Here is a 24,467-nt window from a genome sequence, read left to right on the forward strand (position 1 = left end):
CAATTTTTTATTGCGTACATCTCCACATTTGAACCCACTTATATTCACCAATTTAACACATATGTTGCACTACTGCTAAAGAATGTTTGTCTTACAAGTATCCGCCACTCCACAATCGCCGCGTTTCCTCGAAATGCTCTGCTGTTCTTTATTGCTATACTTATATATATGAGTATTTGGCATCTTCGTCTAATTATTTGTTGTCTTCCTTCTGGCAACGCCTCGTTACTTTTGTCTTCTTTATGATTTACGCATTAAAATGCTACTAACACCACACGAAATAACGAACAGACATAAGGCACAGATAGGCTTCGGTATGCTGTCAATTTTATTTGCTCGAAAATGGGCGAGTGTCCGCCTTGCCAGTTCTTTGTATGATACAACGGTATATGTCAGTAGGTGTATACGAGCGTGTGTCCTTTTCGGTCAACAAAGATTTCTTTTTCGGCTATAAAAATGTGGGTGTGTTAAGGGTATGAGCGAAATACACTAAGCAAATCTAGTCGCACGTTATCGTGGCCTCATATCTTACTGCTAATTTACATCATTGAAGCAGACTTCTCAGCCATCTATTTGCAGATTAATGAATTGATAAGATTTAGCGTTCAATTCCATTTACACATTTCGGCAATGTTCCTCTATTGCCTGACATTCATTTCTTAATTAACATTTTGCATTAATATCTCCTTTGACCTTTGACTTTGCACACAAACATATATGCATTTGTATATACGTCAGCAGTTAGATACAAAATTTGTTGGTCCTTCTGCGGCAGGACTTGGCTTTGATGGCTTGACTTGATAACTTTATGTTTGGTGTGTCAAATGTCAGTACGATCAGATAATCTTATTATAGTGCTCTGCTAATGATTTTTAGGCAGTTTGGAACAGAAATTTATGCAATGAGATATGTAAGTATATTCGAAAATTTCAGAAAGGTGTGTACTTATCAATCTACATATCTTTCCTTTACACAGAAAACAAGGTTTTGGGTTTTGTGTAATGTAAAGATAGATAAAAGCGAGTTTTTTTAAACCAATAAGGAAATATAATTAATTTGTTGAACTAGCGATGGCGTAGAGCATTTGCCATTAGATATTGTGCAAGGTTTTTTAAATCCATTTCTTTATGGCGATATTGCGATCTGTTTTTTAACCATTAAGCAATATTTTTACTGAAAGCTATTTAATTCATTCAAGAGATATTTATGGAATGCACCTCGTGCTGCAACCATTCCCTAATTTTATGATAAATAGCAAAATAGACTAATTTATTATGATATGAGGTCTGTTGTAGACTTTCTCTTGAGTTTGCTGAAGTTTATGGCACTTGAAGTTATTTCTGTGACAAGAGGGCTTGAGTGCAATTCGAGTCGAGTGTTGTGTAATGTGGCATATTTTCTTATTCTTCAATTATTTCGTATACTTTGAGATCACGATGAATTTGTGCTTAAGGGGCGTTTGAGATCGTTTTGAGCGTTTTTGACTTCAATCCTTGAAGTATGTGGATGTTTGAGTTAGCTGCACTGCCCCAAAGTTGAATCCCATATGACCAATTCGGTTGCAAGATAGCTGAGTAAAGTGAGAGGTTACTTTAGAAAAGAACTTGAGAATTTCGATGGAGTAAAAGTTGGCGCAAAATTAATTATCAATTTTTTGAATAATTCTTTTTTTTAATAAAAAATAATAATTTTAAGGGGTTAAATACCTACGTCCAGCATCGCCAAAAATGCGCTAAAAGAAAAATTATTTTTAGAAGGGACAATAATAGAAATAAATATAAAAAAATTATATACATTATTTATTAGTACTTAAACTTTATAAAAAAATGTATTTTAATTTTTCTTTAGAAAAATTAGTATGTATATAAAAAATCACGTGATCCAAAGTATCACACAATGAAAAAAAAGGTGTTCCACGGTCTGCATCATTTATCCTTGAAATGTTAATGGATCTGTTAAAAGAAAACAAATTCTTGTAAAATAAAATTCTATTTATAGTATGTCGAGCGGGATTTTTGGATTTCGAATAATTTTGCAATTTACTGGCAGTATATTCTTAAGTACTATTCTTTCGAAACATTGAAAACAAAAATCGATTTTTTGAAAATTCCGGACGCATGTATAGTATGTAACCCCTTAAGGGGGCAACCTGCTAGAGGCTTCAAAAAATCGATTTTTTCGTGGTTTTTTTTTTTTTGAGAAGGAAAGAAATATTCGATTGAAGCAAAACTTTCAGGTTTTATTGTTATATATTTCAACAGTCTTCTCAAATTTGTTCATTAAAATATATGTCATTTTATGCCTGGTATAAGCACTTTGCCGAGGTGCCTCGAGTGTGCATGTGTCGTGCGGCGGGAAAGATGTAGGTGGCAATTTTTATCTGAAACCAAAAACCCCCAAAAAATTTTATTTAAGTATTGTATAGCTTCTAGTTAAACCAAGAAAATTAAACAAAAACTGAGAAATTCAACAATTTTTCGCTAATTAAAAAACAAATTCACTTTAGATTGTTTAAAAAGTGGGTTAGTCATAACTTTCTTAAGGTTTTTTAGGTTCAACTAGAAGAGAATTTAATTCCGAACACAATCAATGTAATCTCGTTTCGATAGGACGCTTAACTTTTTCCTATCTTTCCCGCCAATTAGGGAAAATCATAAAAATAAAAAACCGAGAAATCCCACTTCGAGCGATCCTGCCGCTCGTATACCTGCTCGACGCGTGCTCACAATTTCTTCTGTAACTCCGAAAATATTTTGAATTTGCGTCTGAAATTTTGAGGACACATTCTTGGATAGTTTGGGAAGACATTTATGTAAACAAAAAAAAAATCGATTTTTTGAAGCCTCTAAAGCAGGCAAACTTATTTATTATTTTTGAAACTTTGCGTTAAATGTTTTTTTTTTTGAGTATAAACTAATAATAATATCATAATAATAATATTTAATAATAGTGTGAACTATATTTTTATATTGTAAAAAAAAAGTAGTTTTGAGTTTGTAGTAGTACAAGAGAAAAGAAATGGTAGGGGTACTAGCGGTTAGGTTAACTGAGCTCATTTAAACTAACGCATCATTGATCAATTCCTGATTCGGACAAAAACAGTATTGGTCCCACAAATGAAGGTAAATTAACCCCAATTTCACAATCAATTTTAAATTTATTACACTGTTAAAATTTTAAATAGTAAAAATACGCATTTTTTCGGGAATGAGGAGGTTTAAAAATCCGGATGCACCATTAAATCTGCCGTCGCAGCAATGTTATGTCCAAAGAGTAAAAAAGTCCCTACTACTAAGAACTTGTTTTGTTTTTATTTGTGCCTGCGACCAATAGTGCGAATCTAGAACACATTTTAATGATATTCGCATTGTTATCTTTCCTTAACCACATTTTGCTATTCAGGAACCCATTTCATAACGAAAATTGATAAGGCAAAATCAGCTGTTTGGTTAACATGTCGATTATCGCAAACTAAGCGACAACAATTTTGTTGTGGTTAAATTAAACGAAAAAACAAGAATTAGTAGTTTGAACTAAAATTTTTAAATTTCATTAACAAATACGGGAAGACGCGAATATGTCTTTTGATTATTTGGCTTATGACTTATCGCGTGGAGAGGAGATAGTGAACCCTCAAAAGGGGGATCGACGTTTGCTCCGGGATGCGGACAGCCCTTTCCATTTGCTGTCAACGATCTGAGGGTGAGCAATAGAGAATATCCATGAGCCAGTCGTCCATTAGCCAAAGCATACATAATGCAATCAACCGTTCCATGTTTTGCGCAATGGTGAGGTATCCTATGACCCAAATGGAGCGGCAATCGGCAAAAGAAATTGTTGATTGAGTTCTTCGGCTGTGGAGCGTGTGGATATCCTAAAGCAATATATGTACAAAAAGTATTATGTAAATATTAGTTTCAAATAAAGAATTATTTTATTTTATTTACTTTGTGCAAATAAAGGGTTTCCAATAAGAGGTGTTATTTTGATATTCAAAGAAAAATGCTATTTTTTAATATAAATGATCGGATGTTTATTTCATTAGAAAGAGTAAGGCATGCCATTAATAGTGAAAAATAAATAACCACCACGAACACGCTTACCGGGCAATATCCTTTTCATGAAATTTTCCATTACCGAATTGCAAAGTGGCTACCGTATGTCCTCGATAGCCTCACGAATTCCATCTTTGAGGTTTTGAATCGACCGTGGGCTGTTGGCGTAGGCCTTCTCTTTCACGTGGCCCCAAAGAAAAAAGTCATAAGGTGTTAAATCACAAGATCTCGGTGGCCAATTGTGATCATCTCTTCGAGAGATAACACGGTCCGGAAACTTTTACCGTAAAAAATCAATGGTTTCGTTGCTTGTGTGGCACGTAGCGCCGTCTTGTTGAAAATAAACGTTGTCCAGATCTAAACGATCCAATTCCGGCCATAAAAATCTGCTGTTCAGTGTTAGTTAATATTATGAATAACAAAATTGTTAGTGCAAACGGTAAATGCTGTAGACAAAGATAACAATTGTCGAATCGTTAAAAGTTAGCTAATCGTACTGCAGGTCACCATATCGGCTATTCTCAGCGTCTATCAGCAGGATGGGAATAAAGTATGGCTTCTCTTTGTTTAGAAAAGAGTACCATACTTTTAAATTGTATATTTGGTCTAAAGTAACACTTTTTGGCAAGAGAGATCTTGCAATGAATTTCAGGCTCATAATATTATCGGTGTTAGTGAGGACTCAAAAGTAAATAAACGAAGTCCTTCCAGATTGTAGCTGCCAGCAGTGGTGTGAATGTCGAGATGCGAATGCAGTCATTGTTTGTTTGGTGACGAGAATTTATTCGCCATATCGTTGCTCGCTTTCTGATTTTTTTCATTTCTCATATAAATATTATTATGTTATATATGTATATTATTATCTTATCTCTATAGCATTGCGATATTTATCCTCCCAAGAAAAGCAACTAATGCCGTGATTGTCGCAAAGAGTAGGGCTCATTAAAAAAAAACCCCTCTCATTTTCCTTTCCATTCTGGGTTCGATTTTTGTTTTTCTTTTTTAACTTCCGTCGTATTTCATTCTGGGTATGTTTTCCAATAGTTTGAAAGAATAAGACTCAACTCACATGCTTGAGAAGAATTTTAAATTAGTTTAGTAAAAGTAGCGGCAATTAGGATCCTCGGATCAGTGACGATGCATTCGAAACTGGTCAGGGAATACCTGGCCTCATTTTCGACTGCGTCTGAAGTCTTTGACACAAGCCTCATCTGGGTTTCTCGCCACAGCGACATTGCAGAAAGCTGTGAAGCGGATGAGCTGGCCAGATAAGGGACATGTGAAGTTATTATTTCCCCGCGAAAGGAGAGAATTGGAGTTCCCCTGACTACCTGCGGTCTGCTCCTGGAAAGATAGGCTTCACGCCAACTCAGCGAGCACTAGTCAAGTACACTAACTTGTAAGGTCGGGAGAGCTTCTGAGGCTGACAAAATCTCAGCTTTCGGACCTCGTGGGTTTTCTTTCAGAACACTAGGCGCGAAGATGCATGCTGGGAGACTTGGAATTGCCTCGAGTCCTTTTTGCGTCGGATGTATGGAGAATGGGGTGGATGGTGCTGAGATGACCTTCTCCTTAGCTGCCCTGCTCTGGATTTCATCAGCAGCATAAAGCGGCTGACGCAAACGCATCACAGTCATCGTTCATAATACACACACTCTAAACCCATCCTCCTAACCATCTCACTATCACCTCTACCCGTCCTCTCCTTTTATCCCATCGGCTTTCTCCTTCACCTTACTTCCTTCACAATGGTATCACAAAGGTCGGATCCCTTTATCTTCGTCGAAGTATGCCCACTCCTTGGGTAACCATTCCAACCTAACCTTACTTTGATAAAGATACATAGTACAGAGTAATCCAAGTAATATATAAAGCCCAAATTCGCAACAAACACCCCATCGCAGTGCATGTATTAACTTACAGACAGTCAGTCGGTTAATCGTTTGCCTTCACTTTCTAAATCAGCTAACCCTAGTAGACAAATAATTCGAAATCTTTCTTCTCCTGTTGTGTGAAATCTTGAATAGTCAAGTGTAGGTTGTACATTCTTGGCCACAGCAGCCCCATTCTCGTCGGTATGCAAGGTGCAGGTAGATACTTCATTAGACTTTTTTTCAGTAAATTCAGAATTTTTATCACACAGCTCTCCTCTTAATTTTATACACGGAGCTGCGAAAAATAAACTCTCAGTACCGAAGTAACTTATGAATGGAAAAGAAACTTGCATTTTGACCAATACGCATGTACTCATTTAAAGTGCAGTAGCTTGCGTTATAAATTCATTATATGGGTTTTTCAATTGGCGCGAGTCGATTTTGGCGCCCTGTGGCAGCCATTTTGTTTTGGTGACATCTGTCAAATCTTTTGTTTATTATTCAGTTGTTTATGCCAAATCATCATGGCAAGTTACACGATTGAACAGCACGTTCAAATGATAAAACTTTATTATCAAAATGAGTGTTCATTAACGCAAACGTTGCGCGCGTTGCGCCCATTTTTCGGTAGATGTGGAGGCCCTTCCAATTTCTTATGGCCCATATTGAACCATATGGACCTAGACGACAAGTGGTTCCAGCAGGACGGCGCTACGTGCCACACAGCAAAAGCCATTTTATTCCATTTCAACATCTACCCGCGCTTATTGGAAAACCCTTTATATAAATTTTGTTTTCTGGTTTGTCGCGAATTATAAACAAATCGCTAATAAGAACACTATGCGGGAGTAAATTTTTGGATTAAAAAGTGAGCAACACTTCAACTCTGTAATTATTTTTATTATCACTCACGAGCAAACGCATGCATTTCTAGTAATATGACCACGGGTTTAAGGAGCAACTGAAATCACTTAAGGCAGGAATTCATCAAAGGTGAAAAGAAAAGCAAAACTAAAACAAAGAGTCGTAGAGAACTAGATTAGTTTTAGAACTAAAGCCAACCAAAAAACAAAAAAGGTTTTAAAATATTTGGTGTGCAACTCACAAAAAAAACCAATAAAAGCAAAAACAATCTAAATACCATTTTTCTGCAAGTACAGCACGCACTTCCAATGAATCCAAGTGACCCCCACGGAGCAATGTACATCAACGCAGCAACAGCACCAAGAATACACTCACCACCATTCATACGCTTAGAAGACGCCCCTGCAGTGAAAAGCTGCTCAGCAAGCATTCTATTTCATTAACTGATATTTGATGGAAGAAGTAGTACTAGTTTCAGAGTGACTACAATTGAACCAGTTGCAAAATACAGCTAAATCCACTAGTTTAAGAATGTAGTTCTTTTTCTATCTTTTTCGACGACACCAATTGGCATTTTTAACATAACGACATCCTACGCAATTAAGTAAAATCACGTGAAATTGAAGATAAACGAATTTTAAAAACAACTACTCTCGTACAGAAACCAGAGCAAATTTAAGTTTCAAACTTTTTGAAAATTAAAAAAAATTCGAAATGTTTTTCTTAAAACTTTTAATCAACTTGCGTCAGAACAACAAATCATTAAACGTGAATTCTTATACTTGACCTAAATCTCTTGCATACAAAACCTGATGATAAAAATTTATTGCAGCCTTAAATTAATTTAATATACATTTTTCGCTGAAAAAAAAGATTTTATTTCATTAAAATTTTTGTGAAAAATGTTTTTTTTTTCCTTTTAAGCAGATAAACTGTACTTTTCATTGGTTCGCTATATGCAGTTGAATATATGTAACTCGAAATTTATGGAAATCCACTATTTAATTTTCAAGGATTACTGAGCAAAGTAAGAAATATGTAAGAAGTAAGAAAAAATGGCAAAAGCGAAAAAAAAATTGTAGGCATGTTTTTCAAAAATGGGAGAAAAACCATTTTTCGAAAAAATTTAGCAAAACAAAAAATGTTTTTTTGTTAAATCCTAAATAAAAAAAATTCAGATGTTAAAAAAAACGTTATGCTAAAACTTTCAACATTAAATAGCAGTTCACAGGCACCTGGTTCAATTGGGACAGGCTTTAAAGCTAGGAAAATGGGTTCCGTCTAGACTTTCCATCGCCAACCTTCAGCAGAGAGTGAATGTGTGTTCTCAGCTGCTGTAATGGCTTGAAAATGAAACTTTTTTCAACCATATCGTCGTGATGAAAAATGGGTCCTTTACAATAATCTTGTTCGCAAACGCTAATGTTTTGATAAAGATGAAACACCAGAACCGACCCCTAGAGATGGCCTTCACCCCAAGAAGATTCTCCTTTCTATTTGTTGGGATATGACCGGTATTGTTTATTATGAACTTCTGAACCCAAACCAGACGATAACTGCTGATTATTATTCCTATTAGCTATCAAACCTGAATGAGGTACTTAAAAAAATCGACCGTCTTTAGTGAATCGACGCAAAGTTTTGTTTCACCACGACACACAGTGCGGCTGTTCCCGAAAAGTTGGCCAAAACTCAAAAAATTAAGTAATTGATTCAAAATTTCTTACTCGGGGGTTGTCGGGGTCGCTGATTACGAATTTGATCTTAAAATTTTGAAAATCCACCCCCTTCCACCCCTATTGGCCACCCCCTCACGTGAAATAGCGTATATTCTAGAACATAATCAAGATGCACTTGTGCACAAAAAATAGCATAAAAGCCAAGGTAGCAGCTGAATCTTGTTTAATTCAGTAATCATTAATTTTTACCTTTAATAGGTTTCAAAGCAGCATATGACGGCGTTGTATTACTATACAGTTTGAAAACTCAAATTTTATAAAAAAAATTGCAAAAAATGTATCTACGTATTGCTGCAGCTAAAAATTTTGTGTCGAGGTATTGATATGTACTAAAGATTTCTCGTATTTTACTAACCTTCCGAAGATGATTCCATTTGGTTTTGTTCAATTTACTCCATTACAAAATCTTTCAAATGTGTACAACTTTCACTATTCATCGACAGTAATACGATGCTCAAACGAAGGCCACGTTGCGACTGAAAATACACAGGATACTTAGGGTACAGGACGTTGCTATGAACGGTTTTCACTACTCAACTAGAAACTTTTTTTTTCGACTTTTGGCCAGCTTTTTGGGAATCGGCCGCACTGTGCGACAACGCAAGATCTCATACCGCAAGGCAAACATTAGGCAAGCTGAACGAGCTCGGATGGGAGCTAATGCCACATCCACCATACTCTCTGGATATTGCACCTTGTGATTATCACCTTTTTCGTGGACTTCAATCCTATATGAGTAACAAGAACTACTCCTCAAAAAAAGCTATAAAAAGGAATATCGAAGCGTATTTCGGCTCCAAGCACAAACAATTTTTTAAGCAGAGAATTAAAAATTTGCCTAAACGTTGGGAAGACATTGTAAATAATGAAGGAAAATATATTATTGATTAATAAATACTTTAAACATCTTTTTTATTAATTTTAAAACCACCTTTAAAAAACGCACGAACTTATGGACGGGCCTGATAGTTGAATCAACAGACTGTGACTCGCTCATAAGTAAATTCAAGAAGTTTCTTGGGAATTGAATGGCTGTTATTGTAATATAGTAAAATTTTGTAGTACATAAAAAATGTTTACACCTTTAAGTTCAAATTTTAATTTCTTTGGTGTGCCGGGATTAATACAAGCTAATACCGAGATTTCAGGGATCTGAAAATCAACGAATTACGGCATTATGCCAGTAAATGAACTGGTCCATAATGAGCCGAAAAGCAAATGATTGAATTCAACAACATTTATATTTATCTGTTTCTCAAATCGTACACCCTTAAAGTTTTAAGCGTTCTTATTAGTAATAATAGAGAAATATTTTGTTTTGCATACACCAGTAATAGACCATTACTCAACTGGTACAATTCTAGTAACTCTCGAATCAGTATTTCATCTTCCCGTCAAATACCAGTTCTGAAGTAGAATCTTTGCTGAGTAGTTTGGTTTGTTCTCCGCAGTGGTGTGCTAGTTTGAGATGGCAGTTTTAAACAAAAAGCTGGTTACGCGTTTGACTCATAGGGGCAAGACTTAAATATTAGTTATATGTGCCCGCATACACGTAGAGCATACAACAGTTAATAGCTACTGATCTCATACAAATAAATATGTTCCTTTTAGCAATTTGTTGCGATAACACTAATGGTTTGGTGTTCTGCTCTTGCAATGCACTAGCATTTGTAGTAGTTGGAAATACTCGTACATACGAAATTCAATAACTATGAGTACCTGAGCACACGGCTAAGTGCGACTCATGTACTACGAGTGCTATTGCTGAAGGCAAGTGTGAGCGTTCAGTTTATTGCCTGCAAGTGGTACCAGAGGCAGCAGAAGTAGTCAGAGGTGACTGCACGTATGCAAGCTCGCAGGAAATGTTTACGACACTTATGGGAGTATTCAGCCGAAAATAGTTACTGGGAGCTTGTTCGTTCAACACATACCTACACCCATACTAGTTCTTGGTTGTGTGTGCATAAACGCAAGCTTGTGCTATCCTGTAGGAAAAATCTGTATGGATGTAATAATTTTCTGGTTCGGAAGGGGTATTGGCAAGTAAATATCTTCAGAGCGTGATAATTTCTTGGCCAAAAAGTGTTGATGGCTGCAGCATCTGAAATAGAAAAGTTTTGATTCGGTTCAGGCTGGAAAACATTGTTTATTCTAAATCTAAATAAATTGTGTTATGTTTGAATTTGAATAAAATTTTTAATATTAAATCTATAGCAATTTATATATATACTACCTTTTTCCTTAAAGATTTTCTTACTAGCAGTCAAGCAATGGCAAACCTCTACGCGCATTTCTGCCATGAAAAAGCTTTTCATAAAAATTATCTAGCATTCGAAGCCAATATAAAACTGCAGATCTTCCCTTAGTAGGACAACATCTAGACGAGCAGCGCTAAAAAGAGCATAAACTCGGTGATACACCAACAAAAAATATTATAATACAATAAATAGCATATAATAAATAAATAAAATAAATGAATAAATTGAAGAACAGTGGCCATTTTACGTTGGCACTTAAAGACATCAGCCTTAGTTCATGGTGCTCAAAAACACATGAGATCAGGAGCCAATCCAATGATCAGCGCTTTGAAAAAGAAACATTTTTGGTATCAATTGGCAGCGCAGAATGGACACATTAACCATTAACACTTGCTAAGGTTCGAAACCCATCTAAACCAGAAGTATTGGGTCCAGCACCCTACTGCAACCTGCAACCTACGGCAACCCCACATCAAGCTGACCCAAAACCGGATTCTGTATACAGAAAGGATTGCAACGAACTCCTAAGCTCCGACGGCTCCTGTGATGGTGTCAGAAGCAAGTCAGCCTCGTAGTCAAAGGTGACACTGGTTAAAAGGGGGACTTAGTTACAGCATGGTAGTCAGAGGCTGAACCCTATACATCTCGTTGCACTACACCTTTACTTAATTCCAACCACTTAAAGTAATCTAAACCAATTGAGTTCTGAAGGTATAGGTATTTCCCCTCTAAAAGCAAACTTTCCATGCATTCTGATATCCCGACTAGTAGATATAGGGTGGGCCATGTAAAATTTGCTTTTTGAATCGGCTATAAAAGAAAAAGTAATTAATATTTTTTCAAATTTTTTTTTTATTTTGAAGATTGAACATTGTCATTTATGAATGAAAAATAATATCGTTCAAATGACTGCCACGACTGGCTTTACAGTAGGCCATTCGATCAACCCAATTTTTAAGCACATTTTCGATTGTTTGGGCTCCAATTTCATGAATGGCAACTTCGATTTCGTGTTTTAAAGCATCAATCGTCTCTGGATGGTTCGCATAGCATTTGTCCTCACCGGCTCCCCACAAAAAATAGTCCAGCGGCTTAAATCACAGCTCCGAGGCGGCCAATTGATATCGGAATTTTGGCTGATTATTTGGTTTTCAAAAACGGTAGCCAAAAGTTCGAGTGTAACTTTGGCAGTGTGACAAGTTGCACTATCCTGTTGAAACCAAATATCGTCCATGTCATCCTCTTCAATTTTTGGAAACAACTCAGTGAGCATGTCACGGTAACGCTCGCCATTTACTGTAACCGCGGCTCCTCGCTCATTTTCGAAAAAAAATGGCCCGATGATACCGCCAGACCAAAAACCGCACCAAGCAGTCACTCGTTGTGGATACATTTGCTTCTCTACAGTAACGTGTGGATTTTCTGAGCCCCAAATCCGCCAATTTTTTCTTATTGACGTAGCCACCGATGTGAAAATGAGCTTCATCAGAAAAGATAATTTTTCGGTTAAAATGCTTATCTTAAGTCAAACGATTTTCTGCCCATTGAGCGAACCGAAAACGCATTGGATGGTGATTTGGCTTCAGTTCTTGCACCATTTGAACTTTGGAAGCCTTCACATCGAGGTCTTTATGCAAAATTCTCCTCAATGAAGTGCGTGAAATGTTCAATTCTTGAGAACGATGACGAGTTGAGGTTGTTGGATGTTCACGCACATTTTCGGTTACAGCAGCAATGTTTTCGGTCGTACGCACTGTAGGAGCACGTTCACGTGTTGTTTTATCCATTAACGATCCATTTTCACGACCACGATTAAGAAATTGATCCACGAACTGTCTTGTTGGCAAATCTTTTTTTTTGGAATTTCTTTTTCAAATTTCTCACAGTTTGAGTAGAAGACTCAACACTTTGGAAATAGGTTTTCAAGATTTCCCAATTTTGTTCAAGCATATAGCGTCCCATTTCGAAAATGTCAAACCTTTAAGGAAATTATGAACACATTTAACATGTCATTTGTGTTACCATTCTCAAAAAATAGGTGGTTCAAAAAGCAAACGCTATATGGCCCACACTGTACTTATGCAGAACAGGGCGCGAATTGATACATCCATGAACGTGTCCGCAATCGTACGATAAAGAATTACGTGATACGTCCAAAACAAGTTTTCCGTGTTTATTGTCTATAATCTTAATTTTTATTAGTATAAATCAAATTTGTCAACTTTTGCAAATGAGAGATTCAGTGACGAGTTGTACGTTGAAATATGACAATTCGAACCCAGGGTTTCAGCTGTGCTCTCTGCGTTTCGCGAAATACTTTTCCGACTCAGACAGGCGCCCGCTTAGCAAACATGCATTTAGTAGGGAAAAAAGAAAAATTTGACAGCAAAAGAAATAGCGGAAATATATATGCTTGTGTCCTAAATACGTGCCTAGTACTTAATCGTTGTTACCTTTCAAGAAAGGTACAAGAAATGAAAAAAGGACTAAAATTTATTTTTTCCATTGTCCAAAATATCGAACCCAGAGTATTCTGATAATAAGACACCAGCACAAGCTCAGTTATATTTTTGCTTGTTTCTCATATGTAGATATCATTTTCCGACCTTAGCACCAATTCATAGCTATCGAAAAGGGATGCAAAGCGCTATTAATCTCCTCTCTCGCAATTAATTATAACTCTGAACTGTTTGAAAAAGCATGCAACGCGAAACAATTAATGATTTTCAAAACTGTAACGCTAGGCATGACGCAAAAGTTTGGGCGATGACAATATCGGATGAGAGAGAAACATTCTGCGGAAGAGACGATGGAACAATGAGCTGTATGAGCTTTACGTTGACATAAACATAGCGCAGCGAACAAATATCTAACTGCTAAGTTGGCTGAGTCAAGTCATTCGAATGGATACAAACGCTCCGACTCTGAAAGTATTCGATGCGGTACCAGCTGGTGGTAACAGAGGGAGAAGAAGGTCTCCTCTACGTTGGAAAGGTCAGGTGAATAAATACTTGGATTCACTTGGTGCGTCCAACTGGCGCCGGTTAGCACGAGAAAGAAACGACTGGCGCGATTTGTTAAACTCGCAAAAGTCATCAGCTGCATATTTGAAAAAGGGGCGAACGCCACATAGTAATGAATCAATTTCGAAACTAATAAATAGTCCTACAGGGTAGCCATTATCATTTACTTATATTGCGTTTGCAGCTTCTCATGCGACTTTGTCAATTTTCCATATGTGCAGCGGCTAGTGTACGTTGTCCTATCAGTTATAGTGAACACGTTTGTGTTCATCTTTTAGTAGATAGTTAGTGCAACGTCATTGAGCAGTTGCGGCGAAGCTCTAACAATGAACACTTGCAATTGCTGAATCAACGAACAGAAGTCATTTATCTAATGGCAATGCTAACATGACTTTTTAAGTGTTCTTATGCATTCACCTTTATTGTTACCGTACTGCCTTTTTGGTTTAATTCTCATTTTTAGTTGTTTTTTTTTTTTTTGAGTCTCAAAATTTCTGCTGTTAGATACTAAGTCCCAACAGAAAACAACAACATATCATAACTAACATAACATTTTCCCAAATTTTATCAAATATGCATAGTCAATTCAGTGTAGTTAATTTTATATAATAAATTATATGACGGTGGCCGCCGTAGCCGAATGGGTTGGTGCAGGACTGCCATTCGGAATTTAGAGAGATGGTAGGTTCAAATCTCGTTGATATATATATATATACTGTCTTACCATTTATATATATATATATAAATATATATTAGGGCGGGTCGATTTAAAAATCGCTCATTGCTCTGTGAAAATCTTATTCTAGGGATCAAAATAAAAAACTTTGCCGAAGGAACCATACCTCTAAAACGAATTCTGATGTCCCCCAATTTAAAAATATCACCATTTTTGGCCTTTATACGAAAAAATCAGCTAAATGGCTATGTTTTTTCTTTATTTTTATTTATTTATAATAATATCTATTTTTTCTCTTAAGAAATTTATTTAGTCAGAACATATTTAAATGAAAAAATTAATTTAAGTGAGTTATAGAAAAGAAACTAAAAAGTTCGACCCAAATTGGGGGACATCAGAATTCGTTTTAGAGGTATGGTTCCTTCGGCAAAGTTTCTTATTTCAATCCCTAGAATATGATTTTCACAGAGCAATGGGCGATTTTTTTGCCTCCACACAAATCGACCCGACCTAATATATATATATAAATTATACAATATATTATTATTGTGAATTGACATAAATTCTTTTCTAAGGTATGGTCCAAGCTCATAGTTTTTTCTTCTTCTGGCCGCGATAGCCACCTAAACGATTTTGGTAATTTATTTCTCATGGAACCGGTGCTGGTTGGAAACTCCAAGTGAAGTCAAATCCTTTTCCACCCAATCTTTGCTACACAAAGGAGGTCTTCCTCTTTATCTGTTACTACCAGCTGGTAACGCATCGAATACTTTCAGAGCCGGAGAATTTGTATCCATTCGAGCGATACAATCTATGTCGCCTTAAAGCGACAGTGGTCCATCGCCTGCGATATTCACTGTCCCCTACGTGCGAAGGTCCAAAAATCTTCCGCAGAATCATTCTCTCAAACACTCCAAGGGACGCATAATCGGTTAGTCATCTTCCAAGCTTCTGCGCCATACAATAAGACGGGCATGATGAGAGCCTTGTAAAGTGTTAGTTTTGTTCGTCAAGAGATGATTTTAGCACTGGTTTGCAAAAGAAGATTGAATTTCAAGGTTATCGGTGTTGATGATGGTTCCTAAAGAAACGAAATCTCTTACTACTACAAAATCATAACTGACAATAGTAGCGTGGCTACCAAGAAGCGAGTGCGCCGACTGTTTGTTTGATGACATCTTACCCTCTTTCACCACCAGACACACCCACTTTTCGTATCGATCAAACTTAGATAAAACAGAACCAACAGGGCGGTTGTTTGATACATATATTATACGATGCTTAACATTTCAATTCAACCGGGCTATTCGGAACATGTTCTTCGATTTCGATGTAACTCAAATATGTTGCTCTCTGGTCAAAATAATGAAACACGTATTTTTTTGTTCGCCCGAAAAATTTTTTTTCGCGATTTATCGGCAATTTTGTTTTTCGGTTCTAAACCGATTTTTTATTATAATTATAGGTATATATAACAAAATTGTTTTTTAAATGCTCATAACTTAGTCAGAAATTAACCGATTTTAATGATTCTGGGTTCAAAATGATCATCATTACTTGCACGTGCGACTTCATGTATAAACAATAGCACAAAAGTAGTTGAACATCTTTTATTTTGCAAAAACCAAAAAGTGCGAAATTTTTTCGAAATTAAATATTTCAAAAAGTGTATTTTGAATGCCCAGTAGCTAAAATCAGTTTTTTTTTTTTTTTGAGTAAAGGATTTTTGAGTAAAAAACCTGTTTCGCACTTTTTGTTTTTTGCAAAATAAAAAAATTTCAACTACTTTTTTGCTATTGCTGAAGAACTGCTTGTGTCTCTCGCTGAGCCTCTTACAATTATATTTAATAAATCGTTGTCCTTCGGTATCTTTGTTGACGGCTGGAAATTTACTTCCATTACGCCTATATTTAAGAGTGGAAATAAAAGCGATGTTAGCAATTACAGACCGATTTCGAAGCTTCCGTCTGTCTTAAAACTTTTTGAGATAACTGTGAATGATAAGTTATATTTCGCTGTCAAAGGCCTAATATCTACCAACCAGTCACTAATTTGCCTATTTTCAATGAATACTGCATTTCAGCCTTCCAGAACAGATCTGAAGATCACAATTTATACAAACTTCTCTAAAGCTTTTGACAAAGTATCGCACCGAATACTCGTGTCGAAGCTTGCGTCAATGGGTATACACTCGACGTTTTTGTTGTGGATCAAATCATATTTGTCCAACAGGCACTGCGTTGTAGCATTTTCTTGTGACGACGTCATCGGCAAAAAAAACGAAAAAAAACGGCACTTGGAGGTATTTTTATAATTCGTGTTTCCCAGTTTAACACGCCATACTTCATTATTATTAGTTTGTTTAATTTAAAAATAACATATCTTTAAATATTAAAAAGCTATTCCCTGAATAAATAAATTTACATATTCCTTTATCCACTGAATATTTACAAACTCCAACGACAACCGGGTAAGTCAAAATCGCGAAAAATAAAGTGGCGATTTTCGAAAGGCCCCCCTCGTGTGTTCTGACAGAGCTCTTTTGAGCTTCCAATTCAGGCAAGGAATTCACAAGAGTAGTGGATCCGCTCATTGTTTCTAATACAATCTTACACAATCATAAATTTAAAAAAAAAATTAAGCAAATAAAATTCAAAGTAACGAGCTTCGGAATTACGTGATTTCATTTTGTCCACAATAATTTTTTCCCTTTCATCATCGCTGTCAGATGAAGAATAATCCATTAGTAATTGCAATTCACAAATTCTAATTCGTGTTTATTTTTATTTTGCGATCAGCTGTTTTTCTCACTTGCGAATTCTTACAAGTAAAAATTGATCCAGTAAAAACTTGCAACTTCTCCTCAAAATAAAATGTCGCTTTACTCTCTCACTTTCCCCTACTTTGCAAGAGTTTTGGGTGTATGAACACCAAAACGTGATAATTTGTAACAATTGTTACAAACTATTGGCTTCGTGAACAGGCCTATTCTTGCATGTAGGTATATGCACAAAAGTACTTTTATATCAGTTTCTGAACGTGGTGTATACTCCGCAGTACATTTATACATACATAAAGTAAACACAAATGCTGCAAGCACAAGTACATAATATTTGAGTATTACAGATTTTATTTAATTTTTATCTCATTGAAATACCTGAAATTCTTCCTTGGTAAATGCTTGGAGCGCAGTCAACCGTAAATGTATTATAATTCGAAATATTATATAATATATGTATTTGTATACATCTACCTACATATGTAAGTGCAAAGAACTTAAATTTAATAACACATTAAATTCATATCCCTCAAGTGAACTATTGATTTTACTCATGCATATGTATGTGTGTATACTGAAAGTATGTATGTATATATACTATGTAGTATAAAGGTACAGCATTTAACCCTGTACCCCGCAGTGAAATCTATTGGTTCTTAAGACGTTCGCGGACGTGAATACTATAGCTTTCAATTTCAAGCCAATTTGTGTTGATTCAATTTCATGTAACCTTAAGTTTTTGTAATTAATATCTATACATTTCAAAGTAATGATCAATTGATTCATTAAGTACTTTCATATTATTTTATTTTTTCTCCGTGTATTTACAAACTTACTTAAGCCTGCACATTGTGTAAACTAGAAGTGTAATACTTCACGTGAATGCTATAGCATCTATATTTCGTAGAATTCTCAGAGAGAGCTGACTGTATCATTGCACATTTTTTTCTGAAAATTTCCCTTACTTTCAACAATCTGCATTGTAAATGCTTAGACATTTCATTATCTGCTTCAGTTAGGCATTTGACATTAAAGTGAAAACATCAGTTTTTTGAATTATCGTATAACTTTTTTGAAAAATGAATTCACGTAAGAAGCCTACGCGAATTTTGATATTATTTGATGATTCTGATTCAGATGAAGAATATGTAAGTGTATTACGAAAATAGTTGGAAATTAAATCAATGAAGTTATGGTGATTTTTGTGATAGAATATGGACAATTCAGCGAAAACTCAAGAGCATGTACCCCTAATATATTTTCGTCAAACAATGATTCAGAAGATTCTAATGGCATAAATATTTCAAATGGGATAGATGAGACAACTACCTTGTGGAATGAAGATACTACAGAAATACAAGACTTTCATTTTGATTGGTCTTCAATGGGTATAGCTGATGATCTAAAAAATTGTAAAACTCCGAAAGAGATTTGCGGTAAAATTTGGTCTACGGAAATAATGCATTTAATTATTAGTTGCCCAAATGAATATGGGAAAAATTTGCTGTCAGTATCACGTCCACATACGAGAAATTGCCGGATAAAGAGTTTCACAGAAACAAATTATCAAGATTTCAAGAGATATATTATTTGGCCTTTGTTTGTTGCAGGCTCAAATAAAGACACTTAAAATTCGTTCAAATTGGTCTAAAAATCCCTTGTATTATCATCCATTTTTCGGGGGCATCTATGGCGTAGGTTTGAACAGCTATTGCGTTGCTTACATGGTGAATCCATACCAAATAATGACAGGCTATCTAAGATTTCCGAACTTTTAAAGCTTGTAAATCATTCATTTCAAACGGCATACAAACCTGGAAAAATGTATCGTTAGATGAATCTATGATGCTGCATTGAGGGAGATTAAGTGTTCGCCAATTTATAAAATCAAAGAAAAATAAGTACGGAATTAAATTCTATGAGCTTTGTACACATGATGGCTATGCTCTCAATATAGACATATATAAAGGCAAAGTAGCACATGAGGTGTCTTCCTTATCTGTTGCGGATTCTGTGCTTATGAGACTAATGGAACCATATTTATCGAAGGGCCATTCATTACACAGGCCGACAAAATTTAACCAACATTCAGACACAGAAACCAGACTATATATTTCCGAAGGTTTATGATGCGCTGAATTCAAATCTGGCCTCAGAATTGGTCGTTTTTGCCCATATTTGAGGTTATGTAGCCTTGCAGATGTTTTCTTTCACCAAAATTAAAGGATGGCATCTTTAAACACAAGCCTTCTTTTTTCAAATGGCGTTGAGTTTGCTCAAATATCATTTTTTTTCGCTGAGATATCAAATTTTGAAATTTTCATTGGTAGGTATGGTTTCTAGGGAGGGGTTGGTGGATTAGGAGTTAAGTTGGTTAGCCCACTTGTGTTGTGAGATATCTAGATAAATAAGACTTATTTAAAAAAAAATGCGAGTAAACGCTGTCCCCAGGGTTAAGTGGGTTAACCTGCTTGCGGTATGATAGGAGTGGTTTCTAGGGGTTAGGGCTGTGTGTGACTCGGTACCCAAAGGTTAGATAATGTAGGGGTGTGGTGAGTCAGCACACTTATGGTGTGAGACAAAATTTTAACAAAAATAAGACTCAATTCAAGAGAATTAGTAATCGACTATATCATGTCTATGTTATCTCAATCGATTTTCAGGTGTAGGAAAATTTAGAAACATGAAAATTTCAAAATGCGATATCTCAGCGAAAAAAAATGACATTTGAGCAAACTCAACGCCATTTGAAAAAAGAAGGCTTGTATTTAAAGATGCCATCCTTTAATTTTGGTGAAAGAAAACATCTGCAAGGCTATATAACCTCAAATATGGGCAAAAACGGTGTTTTTTGCACTTTTGAGGTTAGGATATATCGAAAACCAGAGCTCGTAGAGCAATTTTGAGGCCAGATTTCGATTCATCGCATCAAAATCCTTCGAAAATATATAGTCCGGTTTCTGGGTCTGAGATGCTGTCGGCCTGTGTTATTTATGGACAACTACTATAGGGTGTTTTTTTTAGAGGTTAGGTTTTCAAGTTGGCACTACTTTTTTCGTAGATGGTCTTTTTGACAGCTGTCACTTGATTTATGCTCAGTTTGGTTTGCCATTTCATAATGAATAGACTAACACCTGAACAACGTTTGCAAATCGTGCAAATTTGGGCCCAAAATGAGATGGCCACCGATCCCGATTTTCACAAGAAAATTTTGTTCAGCGATGAAGCTCACTTTTGGTTGAATGGGTATGTCAATAAGCAAAATTATCGCATTTGGAGTGAACATAATCCACAAGCCATTGCTGAGACGACGTTACATCCTCAAAAAGTCACTGTTTGGTGTGCTCTATGGGCAGAGGGAATCATTGGTCCATATTTCTTTAAAAATGAAGCCGGCCATAATGTTACAGTCAATGGAGAGTGCTATAGAGCCATGATTAATGACTTTTTCGTGCCTGAATTGGACAATGTTGATGTGGACGACCTTTGGTTCTAACAAGACGGCGCTACATGCCATACAGCCAACGCAACAATCGATTTATTGAAGGAAACTTTTGGTGAGCGCATTATCTCGCGCCGTGGACCTGTGGCGTGGCCTCCAAGATCGTGCGATATAACACCGCTGGACTATTTCTTGTGGGGCTATGTGAAGTCGCTTGTCTACGCAGATAAGCCCGAGACGATTGACGTCTTGGAAGAGAATATTCGGCGCGTTATTGCTGACATACGGCCCCAATTGCTGCGAAAAGTGGTCGAAAGTTAGGCCTCTCGGCTGGAATTTATTCGAGCCAGCCGCGGCGGCCACTTGCCCGAAATCATTTTTAAAACATAATGGCAAACCCTTATCTTTATAATAAAGCTAAATTCTTGGCCATAACGTTAAATTATATACGTTTTATTTCATCTTGAAAACCTAACCTCTAAAAAAAACACCCTTTATAATAGTGTTGGACAGGAAAAAATTCCGGCATCTTTGAATTACAAACGTAAAACATGTTTCCTGAAATACAAATATTGTTACAGGCAAAAAATAATAAAATTTACATAATATCGACATCAGAGCTGTATAAATAAATCTCCACTTAGTGCTGGAGAGTGCTTCCGACAATGGCACTTACCTCCTGAAGATCACAATAGCTCCAATTCGGATATGGAATCCTAAAAACATTCAATCGTAATGATGGACAGAAATATTTAGTTTTATTAATTTTTTTATATGCAGACGAGTAAAGATCTACTGTTAAATAAAAATGTAATGAAACTATAATAACCCTTTTTTTCTCATGTATTCTTTAAATGAATGCTATAGCATTCACGTCATCCTAGTTGAAACATATGATCTATATTGTCGTGGATGCTATAGCATATGCTATATGTATAATCAGTTTTTGGATATTACAACTAGTTTCAAAAATAATTGCCTGTCTATTTTTGCAGCTCCCTGAAATTTGTAATGACCGCGAACGTGTTAACTGTCTTATTACACTGTGCGACAGCAATTTTCGGGCTCAAACCCAACCAATTGCAAATGATAGTACTTATGTAGTATAGTAAAAGCCCCAACTGGGTTTTGGTCTACCGAGTCACAATTTTTTTTTACAGTGTATTAAAGTTTCGCAATATTGATCAAATGCCATATTATATTATATGGTAAATCCCGTACAAATATTGATTTTTCTTAAATTTCATCTTAGAAGACTCTTAGTAAAATACAATGATACATTTTTTTGTCGAACATTTTAACCCTTTGAATCCAACCCTTATGTGACTACTTAACCCATTTTTTCAAAAATTATTCAAAAGCTCTCTTAAACTGGGTATTAAAGGGTTAATATGTTCTACAAAAAGATTCCTTGGAAAATTTTACTGGGGGTTGTCAAAGATATTGAGCACCTATGGGTTAAACGTACTTGAAAAAAATGTAACAAAAAATTGCATATAAATATAGCATGCATTCATTTTAACTAAACCAAGCTTCCATACATATGATTCCATGTGTGTATACACATAAATATATATTTATATGTGCGCATAAGTAAGTAAGTTATAAGTTTTGGTCCACCTTATATAGTCATTAAAATATACACTAATTGGATTCTTAGGATTTACTGTGCAAATGTTTAACTTTATCAACAATTTTATTCGTCTTATCTTTATAACATGCACCATTCGCGACGCATTCTTATTTAATAGATTTTTTTTTTTTGCATACACCTTAATTTGATATTTCACAACCAGTACAATTCTCGTCACGCTCGAACTAGTCTACTCATTCGCTAAAATACCAGTTGATGACCTTGAAGTAGTTTGGCTTTTAACCGTAGGGATGTTGCCATAGTGTATATGCATAAGTACACGAGTATATGCAGATATGCATGTGCATATAAGGCTGGTTACATGTGCTTTTATATATAAAAACAAGAAATGTGCAAACAATTGAGTGTAAATTAATTTAATTGCATTTATTAAGTTATGACACAAAAAAAATCGTTGAAAATTAAATAACATAGAGCCACACACAATTTTGCAATGAAACGGCAACCAGGTACGTTAATTTGTATGCATTCGCTTGTAATTAAATATTAAAGAAATGTGCATCTACAGTATTGAGAGAGTTAATACGATTAATTGGAAATTATGGGCATCAATCATTAGAATTGAATTTCCAAACCTAAGTGTCAGTTCTACTATCAAAGTCTGCCTTAATGGAACTATTAATGGAACTAGTTTTTCATTATTGAGAAAAATGTACCAGATTCTCTACAAACCTGTATAAGTGCAATCATCTTTCCTCCAGTAAATGCTCGTTACAGCTGACACACCTAATCTTGCACGGGTTTATAAAAAACCGAATATGAATAATGTCGCAATCATCACGCTATGATTGGGTTGACGATATCAACAGTCGGCGATGCTCATCAAATGTGAGCGAACTAGTTCACAGTATTGATATATCTTCTGTGATATCGAATTAAATGAACTTTCCCTAGCCACTATTAATTCGTACTACTATGGTTTCCTCCCATATAACACACGGGCTAAAAAGCCACGGGTCTAAAACATAGATGGCAATAGTTTAAATGCATTCACCTCTTTTTCAGTTAGTACTTACCTTAAAAAGCCAGCTGTTAAAATTTTATGATATTCTGTTAATTAGTTCGTGAGTTATTATGCTAATAATGATGCTACTTTTGTTATTTTCAAAAAAATTGATCAAAAAGAATTTCAGGTTTCATTTCTACTTGCTTCTTCAAGCAAAAAAATACCGTTCAAGTGAAATAATGGCTTGAAAAGTATAATGGAGAGAATATAACATAACATAACATGAAACAGAGAACATAAAAAAAATCCATAAAATCATTTTGAAAGATCGAAAAGTGAAGTTGCGTGAGTTCGCTGACGTCGAAAAGATATCAAAAGAACGTATTGGATTTATATTGCATGAACATTTAACTATGAGAAAACTCTGTTCAAAGTGGGTGCCGCGTTTGCTGACTGTTGAACAAAAACAAGAACGTCTTGATGATTCTGAGCAATGGCAAAACTTTCTCGCAGAAATATTTATAGTATATATATGTGCCAAGTTTTTTGTACCGATATCTTTCTTGATAGTAACAGTACATTTTTGTTTGGTATGCCAAAGTCTGTATTTGCAGTCCATCTTAACTATTCACTTGCGAAATTCTTCTTTAGTCATTATTCTTAGTACAGTTATTACAAATTTGTGTTGCGAGATTTGGTTTTCACATGAAATAAGTATATGTGCAATCAGAGATCAGTATTGATTTGGCAAACATAGAGAGAAAGTTATCAAACAATTTTGTGTGTTTTGCATTGGTATCATCATTTTTGGACGAAAATTGGCGGGCCAGAAATATTGGCGGGACCTTAGACAACCACGGCAAACGCGCCATAAGAGGAACCACTGTGGTGGGTCTTTGATATTTGAGCCGCTTACGGACATGGTGGAAAGTCTCCAATTTGTTTTATTCCGACAAGAACCAACGTAGAATTCTATGCTGAAATATTAGAGGATGTTCTCATTGAGTTTGCGGGAAGCAAATACGGAAACGACTGGGTTTTCCAGCAAAACAACACCCCAATCCATACGGCTCGTTTAACCAAGGCGTCAAGAAAAATTTCAGTTCTGGATCGGCCAGCACTAAGTCCCGATTTAAACCCAATTGAGAACCTCTGGG

The sequence above is a fragment of the Anastrepha obliqua genome, chromosome 2 (genome assembly GCF_027943255.1).
Source record: "Anastrepha obliqua isolate idAnaObli1 chromosome 2, idAnaObli1_1.0, whole genome shotgun sequence".
NCBI classification, from domain to species: Eukaryota; Metazoa; Arthropoda; class Insecta; order Diptera; family Tephritidae; genus Anastrepha; species Anastrepha obliqua.